A 10458-nucleotide genomic window follows, 5' to 3' on the forward strand; every position below is an offset into this window, starting at 1 on the left:
AACATGGGGCCAGTTCACTGTCCCTCAGACATTGCTGGGGGCCGGATCATATTTTGAAAAACAGGGGGGGGGCGTGGCAGTGGTGCCGCACCGCTACGCCCCCTCCCGTCCCAGAACAAAGGGGGAACATTAGTGAGCAATTGCTGTGCGTTCCAGCAGCTGCTGCTCTGGTGTGAATAAGCCCTTACTTAGAGGGTATATATAAATATTTTTAACAACTTCTTTAATAAACAAAACATTTTTTTAATACAATTCATTTCTCTTAGACTGGAACATGTACTAGCATGATTTCTTATTATTTTCTACAGCTCAAGTATTTGTTATTTACTACAATGAATGGGCATGTAGACTGTCCTGTCTTATCTCTCTACAGCGGCATGCAGCTTTGGGAGAGGCAGGGAGATGACATCACTTCATATCCCAGTTCTCTTCTTATTGGCCGCCCTACAAGAGCCTGTGCTGGCGTGCACTACGCTGCTAAAGGAAGCCTGGCATTTGGTTTGCCTCAGCATGCGCCCTGGAAAGAAAAGGGCGCAGCCGCGCATGCCGAACACAGAAGCTCTCAAGCTTCCGGAACAGACTGTGTGTCTTCCCTGACACCCAGGCGGTGCCGGCGGAATGACGATCAGTACCTGGACCCCGCCGGCGGGCGGGCGGCTGATTGATTGCTATATGTTGTTTAGGGTGGCTGGGCCTATTTTAGCTGCTTGAAGACCAGGTGTTTAGACCCCATTCCTGTCCCGGCCATTTTTCAGTATTCAGCGCTGCGGTACTTTGACATTTATTCCGTCATGCAACGCTGTACTGAAATTAATTTTATACCATTTTTTGGGGACAGATAGAGCTTTCTTTTGGTGGTATTTAATCACCACTGCGGTTTTTATTTTTTACTAAATTTCGGGAAAATTACTGAATTTCTTTTTAAAAAAGTTTTTTTTACATTATGTTATAAAACAAAACAATTATTATCACCCAATTTTTTGGTAAAATATAAAAGACAGGGTCACGTCGGGTAAATAGACACCAAACATGTCAAGCTTAAAAATTGTGCGCACTCGCGAAATCGCAAAAAAACACCATACCCAAAATTGACCATAGGCGACGCTTTAAAAGCTTTTACCGCTCATCAGTTTAGTGTTATCAGTGATTGATGGCCCTAGAATTATTGCTCTCACTGCGATGTTTGCGGCGATATGTAACATGTGCGGCGTAATGGGATGCAATCATTGTTTTTCGCAGGTATGTTTGCATGCATGTACGTATAGGTGGGGACTTTTTTAAAAAATTGTTTTTTAAAATTCTTTATCTGTAAAAAAAAAATTTTAAACTTTCATTTTTTTCCTATTTCCCCCCCCTACTTAACTTTATTGCTATTACATAGGCGGCTAAGAAACGCCCCTATGTGATAGCAAAATATGTGACAGGTCCTCTTGATGGAGACATCAGGGGTCTCCAAGACCCCTGTCAACTGGGACCCCCCAAAAGAAGCTGATGAAGCACAGATCTGCTTCATCAGCTTCTCTCCAGCTGAAGAGTGGCACAAGAATGCGGAAGTGATGTAATATACATCTCCGGAGGGAGATTGTGTACCGACCTCCCTCTGATCCCCTGTCAGAGAGGCACTATGCTGGTCCCGGGCTCGCACCGGGCACAGCGGAGCCCGCGATCAGCGTGACAACGGAAGGGGGGCCACGGAGGGAGGGGGGACACACACGTGCTGACCGCCCATACAAGCGGTCGCGAACGAAGTTGCAAGGACACCTATTGTTATTGTGCTGATTATTATTAGGTGACAAGGTTAAAACGCGCGCGCAGCCTGCGCGTGTTGGGCTTCGTAAATCAGCCCCAAAGACTCAGAACGAGATGACATGCTCTTTAACTCTGCATTAACTATATACTTTGAACTATCTATTTGTATATTATATTTTTGCAATATAATTGTATGCTGCTGTGACTTTCCATTATACAATGAAAGTCACAAGTTTTTCACTCTACAACTGGACATTCATTGATGAAGATTAATCACCTTACGACACTTAAATCGTAAGTGTCAGTCGTGAAATACTAATTTTCTAAGACACCTATTGTATCTGTGCTGATTATTATTAGGTGGCCAAGCAACGAAGTTGCAAGGACACCTATTGTATCTGTGCTGATTATTATTATTATTCCGCCGCTGCTTTCAAATGCCTGTGCTCTGTTTGTCAAAAACTCATGAAACTTTGCACAATGGTAGAGCCCTTTGCTCTGCAGAGCTTATTACAATATAAAGGTCATAGGTCCCATGATGTGGCAGCCATTTAGTTTTTTGTGACAATTTTTGCAAATATTAAAAAACCTGCTTATCCAGAACCGCTAAAGCTACAGATGTACAACTTGCTATGTGAGCTTATGCTGTGCTCTGTTATCTCATGTGTTCATTATAGCTCTATTGGTCACATGGTTTGGCAGCCATTTTGGATTGCGCAATATTCTGAAAACCACTTAAACTCTGAAACCATGATCAGAATTATTCACATCTTTGCACATATGTCCAGTGCGACCTCTTCTACCACGGTTGTAGAAACTGGCCTGATCCCAAAATTAATATGGCCGCTGCAAGCCAATGATATTTAGAGTGTGTTATTATTGTTATGGCCTATTTTTCAAAAGCCTATAATAAGCACACTGTTACTTATAAACTCATGCAACTTGGCCCAATGGTAGAGCTCTATGCTATGCCTAATCTATTGCATCATTAAGGTCATAGGTCACATTGCCTGGCAGTCATCTGGTCTTAGGTGATATTCAGCAACATATTCAAACATCTGTTTCTCAGGAACTATGACAGGTACAGATGTACAAATGGCTATGTATATACTGTGAGCTGCACTCACACCTGATCACTACAAGTCAATTGACCACATGGTTTGGCGGCCATATTGAATTGTGTCAAATTCAACAAAATTGTCCTTTTATTTTGATGCTCTTTTATTCAAATGCTAATTATTACCACACCGTTATGTAAAAACTCATCAAATTTGGCACAATGGTAGAGAACTGTGTTGTGTTTAATCTTTAGGAATATAAGGGTCATAGGTCACATGCTCTGGAGGCCATCTTGGCTTAAGTAAACCTATTTCTGGCAGTTTTCAAACATCTGTTTTGTCATAACCGCTAGTATTAGGTGGCCAAGCAACGAAGTTGCAAGGACACCTATTGTATCTGTTCAGATTATTATTATTATTCTGCCGCTGCTTTCAAATGCCTGTAACAAGTGCTCTGTAAGTCAAAAACTCATGAAACTTTGCACAATAGTGCAGACCTGTGCTCTGCAGAGCTTTTTGCAATATAAAGGTTATAGGTCACATGATGTGGCAGCCATCTTGGTTTTTGTGACAATTTTTGCAAATATTCAGAAACCTGCATCTCCAGAACTGCTAAAGCTACAGATGTACAAATTGCTCTCTGAGCTTATGCTGTGCTCTGTTGCCACATGGCGTTCATTATAGCTCTATTGGTCACATGTTTTGGCAGCCATTTTGGATTGTGCAATATTCTGTCAACAACTTAAACTCTGAAACCATTTTATCAGAATAACTCCAAACTTTGCACATATGTCCAGGGCGACCTCTTCTACAGCGGTTGTAGAAATAGGCCCGATCCCACAATCAAAATGGCTGATGCAAGCCAATGGTGTTTAGATAGCGTTATTATTGTTATGGCCTTTTTTTCAAAAGCCTGTAATAAGTGCTGTTACTCACAAACTGATGCAACTTGGCCCAATGGTAAAGCTCTTTGCTATGCCCAATCTTTTGCAACATAAAGGTCATAGGTCACATTGCCTGGCAGCCATCTTGTTTTAGTTGATTACATTCAGCTCCATATTCAAACATCCGTTTCTCAGAAACTGATAAAGCTACAGACCTAATTGCTGTGTATAGTCATGGTATGATCTGCATTCACAACTGAACATTACTAGTCAATTGGTCACATGTTTCGGCGGCCATATTGAATTGTGTCAAATTTGACAAGTATTTCTATCATTTTGATGCTTTTTTTTTCAAATGCTAATTATTGCCACACCGTTATGTAAAAACTCATGAAATTTGGCCCAATGGTAGAGAACGGTGCTGTGTTTAATCTTTGTCAACATAAAGGTCATAGGTCACATGCTCTGGTGGCCATCTTGGTTTACACAAACCTATTTTTGACAGTTTTCAAACATCTGTTTTTTCATAACTGCTAAGGCTACAGATATACAAATTTCTAGTTGAGGATAATAGAAGAAGAGAGTGTTTGGAAAGATGGGGTTTTTAAGGCACTCCAAATGATGATTCAAAATGATCTTTTTATATAAAATGTATAAAGTTTATTAGATGCATGATTAAAAGAAAAAAGAAATGAAACAAGAGTAGTAGTGAGCACAGACACTTCTAATATCCACCGCTGTCCTAGGTATTAGTTGATTGACATCAAGTTAACATGATTAGTTTAAAAAGTAAATGCATAGATACAGTTCATTAGTGGGTCTCAACTCCCACACTGTGGTTGACACACTTCAACTGATGGGGCGACTGATGTGAAGTAATACAGTAGAGTTCCTAGATAATGTGAAATTAAACAGGGTTCAGCTGGATGAACTTTTTAATATATTTGTCTACTATAGATTCAGCATGTCATCCGCTGCAACTAGACACGATTTGGTATAACATGATTAGTTGACCCTTGCCCTGATTATTAAATTGTCACCCTATAATCAGTTGATATGTGTCGACCATTCACATCTTGTTTGATGCATTTAGCAGGTGTACATGTTTTTAGATGATTTTAGTAGTGGTGTTCTTAATATAATTTCTTAGTTTAGTTTCTTAATTTAAACCCAGGGAGTTGTAGCTGGTGGAATATATGTGACAACGCATTTCGCGTATCATTACGCTTCTTCAGGTCTAGAAGTAGTCTAGACCTGAAGAATTTATCAGAATAACTCCAAACATTGTACATATGTCCAGGGAGACCTTTTCTGCCAGGGTTGTAGAAACAGGCCTGATTCCCAAATAAAAATGTCCGCTGCAAGCCAATGGTGTTTAGATAGTGTTATTATTGTTATGGCCTTTTTTCAAAAGCCTGTAATAAGCGCACTGTTACTCACAAACTGATGCAACTTGGCCCAATGGTACAGCTCTATGCTATCCCTAAATTTTTGCAACATAAAGGTCATAGGTCACATTGCATGGCAGCCATCTTGTTTTAGGTGATTATATTCAGCTCCATATTCAAACATCCATTTCTCAGAAACTGATAAAGCTTCAGATGAAGAAATTGCTGTGTATAGTCATGGTATGATCTGCAATCACAACTGATCATTACAAGTCAATTGGCCACATGGTCTGGCGGCCATATTGCATTGTGTCAAATTCGACAAATATTTATATTTCTATAATTTTTATGCTCTTTTTTTCAAATGCTAATGATTTTGATGTCTTTATTATTTTGTACTGCCTTATAATGGCTTGCCTTATTTGACCGAGAAGCTAATAAAATATTTGGAAAAAAAATGCTAATTATAACCAAACCGTTACGTAAAAACCCATGAAGTTTGGCACAATGGTAGAGAACGGTGCTGTGTTCAGTCTTTGGCAACATAAAGGTCATAGGTCACATGCTCTTGTGGCCATCTTGGTTTAAGCAAACCTATTTCTGACAATTTTTAAACATCTGTTTTTTCATAACCGCTAAGGCTACAGATATACAAATTGCTATAAAAGGATATTCTGAGCTCTGCAGTCATATATGTTTATTACAGGTCATGTAACCACATTGTTTGGCAGCCATTTTGGATTGTGCAAAACTCTGCAAACAACTTTGAAACCGTTTATCAGAATAACTCAAAACTTTGCACATAGCTACCTCTTCTACCACGGTTATATAACTCAACATCATAACTGCCATATGCAATATGTGTTCCACAGATATGTTCAGGGCGACCTCTTCTACCACGGTTGTAAAAACAGGTCAGATCCCTAAAACAATATGGCTGCCACAAGCCAATCATTTTTAACATTGCATCAAATTGCATATATGTGCATTTATATCACTATTGCAGTATGTTAAACTTGTTATACATATGATAACTCAACATCATAACTGCCAAATACAATTTGTTCTATTAGGCATTGTTCACTGAACTTTGCTAAATAGAATTCGCACTATGGTAACAGCGGGAGTATATGCACGAGTCTGATCGGAGCAGCGTTAACAGTTAACACGCTGATTCCTTTGTGTAGTCTTCTGGCGTGAACTCCTCTACACACGATTTTCATTGTTAATTGGTATGCACGGGGTTCACATGAACTAGCAGCGGGAGACTGTGCACGATGTGCTGCACGTTCACGAACATATACTCCCCTTTCTATTGTCTATTCAAATGTATACATGACTCTGTGTTATGTAAATGTATTGAGGAATTGATTGGCTGTTGTCGCCATCTTTTCTGCTGTTTTTGTCCCTATAAATAAACTGAGCTCCCTGCACTAGGCAGGACTTTCTACTGAGCATCCAACATGAGAACAGCTTGTGTCTGTTTTACTTGGTACCGCTGAGCGCGCTCCATCATGTTATACAAAAGAGCTGAGAACTGTGCTTTTTAGCGCAGCGGATTTCTATGCGCATGAGCATATATCAATATCCAGAACAGTCATACCAATTGGACGATCAGGAGAATCGCTCCAGACGCAACAGAAGAACTTATTTCAAGGTTGCGTGCCCTTTTTAATCAGCTATTAGATAGAAACAAGGACTCAGAGTTGGAAATTGATCGCGCCCACAGGATATTGGCACTCGACCTTTGGATGCAGAAAGACACAGAGATATTACCTGTAGAATTCACTTCTATCAAAGAAGATATTATGAAAGCAACTAGAGATGCCAAGGAGATATATTTTGAGGATCAGCCAATCCTACTTTTGGCGGATCTTTCTAGACGCATGTTGCAAATGCATCAGGCATTGAAGCCTCTCTTGGACTTGATACCCTCTCAGGATATTATATTATTATATACAGATGGGGCTATCCCTTTTGTTTAGGGGCAACTACAGATGGAAAATCGGCCCTATTTAGATCAATGGGTGATCTACCTGCATTTCTTGCCGGAGTTGGCGGAGCTGTGGTCTACAGTTTCCTCACGCAAAAAATAGTTTTGTGCTCCCACTTAAAGTTTTATGTTTGTTTATACTTTTATATCTTGTTTTGGACTCACGATATTTCAATTCTTGAGATGAATAAGGAAAGGATTAGGTGAACTTATCTTAAGTCTGTAATATATGGGGGCATGAGGTGAATAGTAGTTTTGCCCATATACATATTTTTTTTCATGGTATTTTTACAGCTGCCTGGCATTATCTTTTTTCACTGAAGTGCTTGAGGGGGAGGGGGGAAGGGAAGAGGGATGCTACATCATTTCTGCATTAAGCAGATTTTAGTCTTATTTATTGTAGGTGTCTTAGACTATGAGTTATTATGGCCTTGAATGGTATAATATTAATTTTATTTAATATTTAATTTTTATTGTGTTGGGGTGTTTTTATGTTTTTGTATGTGCAACTCCCACGGTCTATCAATGTGTGTTAAGTTATTATTAACAGCTTGATGTCACTACATATTTGTTCGTATAATGTTAAAGGTCTAAATCATCCATCTGAGAGGTCCCAGGTTTTGTATCATATGTATAAATTACAGGTAGATCTTATCCTTTTTCAGGAAACACATTTTCGTTCTAATGGTTTCCCTAATTGCTCTAATAAAAGGTGTTCGTGGTGGAAGATTTTGTGAAACCAACACTGCTGTATTGATTTTGCACATAATTTGGACTCACTATTTATTTGGAAGGACTTTACTGCGTGGACTTTCACCGTCGGGCTGCATTCAAAAATAGAAACATTGCGCGACATCCGTGGGGAAAAAGGGTCCTGCTGAAGCGACAGCGACGGGCGACATGGAGCTGTACATTAGAACTTCTCCATTGAATAACATTGCCCCGCGACTTCTCGCTGCAAAAATGAGGGATTTTACGCACAGTGTGAATGGGGCCTTAGGCAAAATAGGGAAACATGCATATTCAAACATTTATACACTTAAAAAAACACATACACACGTAATGAAACACATACATCACGCAGTCCGGCTCTCACGGGGGATCAGAACGCCCCGGATCGCCTCTGTAGTCGGGCCGGTCACAATCAGGCAGCGGTGACCTCTAAACAGGCAGATTAGACTCCCGGGGTCCTAGCGAGGAGGAAGCGGCCGTCTAATCTGCCTATTTAGGGGCTGCCGCCGCCTGATTGTGACTGGCCTGGATCGCATACTGAGGCGATCCAGGTCGGTCGGATCTATTTCCATTGGTGGTCCCTGAACCTGGGCTCGCGTGCCATAGGTTTGCCACCACTGCTCTAGGCCAGCGATTCTCAACCTGTGGGTCGCGACCCCGTCGGGGGTCGAATTACGATTTGCCAGGGGTCGCCTAAAGACATCCCAACTCTCCCGGACGCTACGAGAGTCTCCCGCTATTAGATAGCAACCTTCCGGCCACCCGGGAGAGAAACACTTTCTCCCTGAAAGTTTTACTTTGGTCGATCAAGCAGAGTAAACCTTTCTCTGCTGTTTTTTTTTTCTCTGACATCGGGGCCGCTGTGCCAGAATAAAAACAACAAAAAAACACAATAGGAATGCATAGCTAGATTCCTATTGGCTATTTCACTTTGCAATAGCAAACTAGCTATTGCACCCGCCCTCTGCTGCTGCCAATCAGCAGAGGGGGACCTGAAGTTCTGCATCAGGTCCTCGTCTAGTGATTGACAGCAGCAGAGGGCAGGGGGTAATAGCTAGTTTGTTATTGGCTATTGCAAAGTGAAATAGCAATAGCCAATTGGGCCCGCCCGCCGGCCGCTGGGAGGAGGGAGCCGCGGAACAAGGAGGCACTGAAGACGGCCCGGCAGGCACATCATGGGGCAGCCATTGGGCCTCGGAAGGCAGTAAGGACCCAGCAAACAGAACACACAGAGGAAACAGCTGAAGACAGAAGAGATGAGGGTAAATAATTAATTAAAATAATTATTATTTGTAGCCTAATGTTGTATAAAGTACTGTTGCAGCAATGCAGAATGGCACCCTCCAAAGAGGACTACAAATCTCAGCAGTACTTTATACAGAAATGCTATTGTTATAAAAAGTATTGCTGGGATGTGTATTTCTTTATAGCCTGTGCCATTCTGCATTGCTGTAAATATTAGGGACCAATATTATTAGGGTAATATTAGGTATTTTAGGGTAATATTGGCCACCAAAACATATCGGCCGAAAATGGCACTTTTGGCTAAATGCCGAAAGTGCGATTTTTCTGCCGATACAGCGGCGCATCCCTGCTTTCTTTCCTCCCCGCTGGGCGCTGCTGTGTCCCAGCGGGGTGGAGAGAAAGTGTGACAGCCAGCCGAGCGTTGCTGGAGGAGAGCGCTGTGTTTGTGTTTTTTTTTGTGGGGGCACCAAAAACAATCTTGCACCAGGGCCCTTTGTTCCTTAGGTCCGCCACTGCTGACGGTGTAGGCTTTACGTTACATAATGCGGCTCTAATTATTAATTAAAGCATAAACCAGTGGTTCTCAACCTGTGGGTCGTTGTGTGATTTCTGCTGTGCTAGGTGAGAGTCCTCCTCAACCCTCTCCTAATGCAGCAGTGTCAGTTCTCCCGCCACGCTGCCAGATGTCTCTGCAGCAGCCGTGTCATCTCTAAATTTTACCGTTGGGGGTCACCACCACTTGGCAAATGTTACCAAGGGATCCCGGCCCTAGAAAGGTTGAGAACCACTGCTCTAGGCTGACTTACTATTCACTGGAGAGGGCTCCCAACCACTTGATGTCCTGACTCAACGTTGCAAAAGGGCCCAGGATCCTCTTCCTCTAATGAGGGCTGCTCCCTGTACTTCGGGATCACGTAATGTTTTGCCCTGTAATGTCTGCCTCATTGTTTACACCAGTAATTCTACTCCGCAGCATCGTGCAATTACTTTAATCTTCCTTTCTCTTTCCTAGGCATTACATTGGGTGTCACGTGTATTCCCTGCTTAATGTGGGCTTTGGTTGTGGACCCACTCTTCCTGGCCCTTCCTCCACCCTTTTGAGACCCGAGGGAGCAAGGGCGAACCTGTGGACTCCTGGGATTTCCCTTGCCCTCATGGAGTGTATGGAGGACAGGGGTGACTGCCTGGCGGCCTTCTTTTTAAGTGGGGCCTCCGGTTGGTACCTATTTTCCCACAGGCCATGGCCTTCAGTTGTACCATGTTATGTTCTGTTATTTATTTTGTTTTTATTCTGTTATTACAGCTTACTAATTTCGATACTTGCTGCTTGGGAGCGGGAGCTGCCAAAAGTGGTGATGTCTGTCGGCTTCTTCTTTCCTTGGCCTCCTCTGATTTGTTTAGCTCTCCTC

The sequence above is a fragment of the Nanorana parkeri genome, unplaced genomic scaffold (assembly GCF_000935625.1).
Source record: "Nanorana parkeri isolate BGI_ZX_2015 unplaced genomic scaffold, ASM93562v1 scaffold2441, whole genome shotgun sequence".
Classification (NCBI taxonomy): domain Eukaryota; kingdom Metazoa; phylum Chordata; class Amphibia; order Anura; family Dicroglossidae; genus Nanorana; species Nanorana parkeri.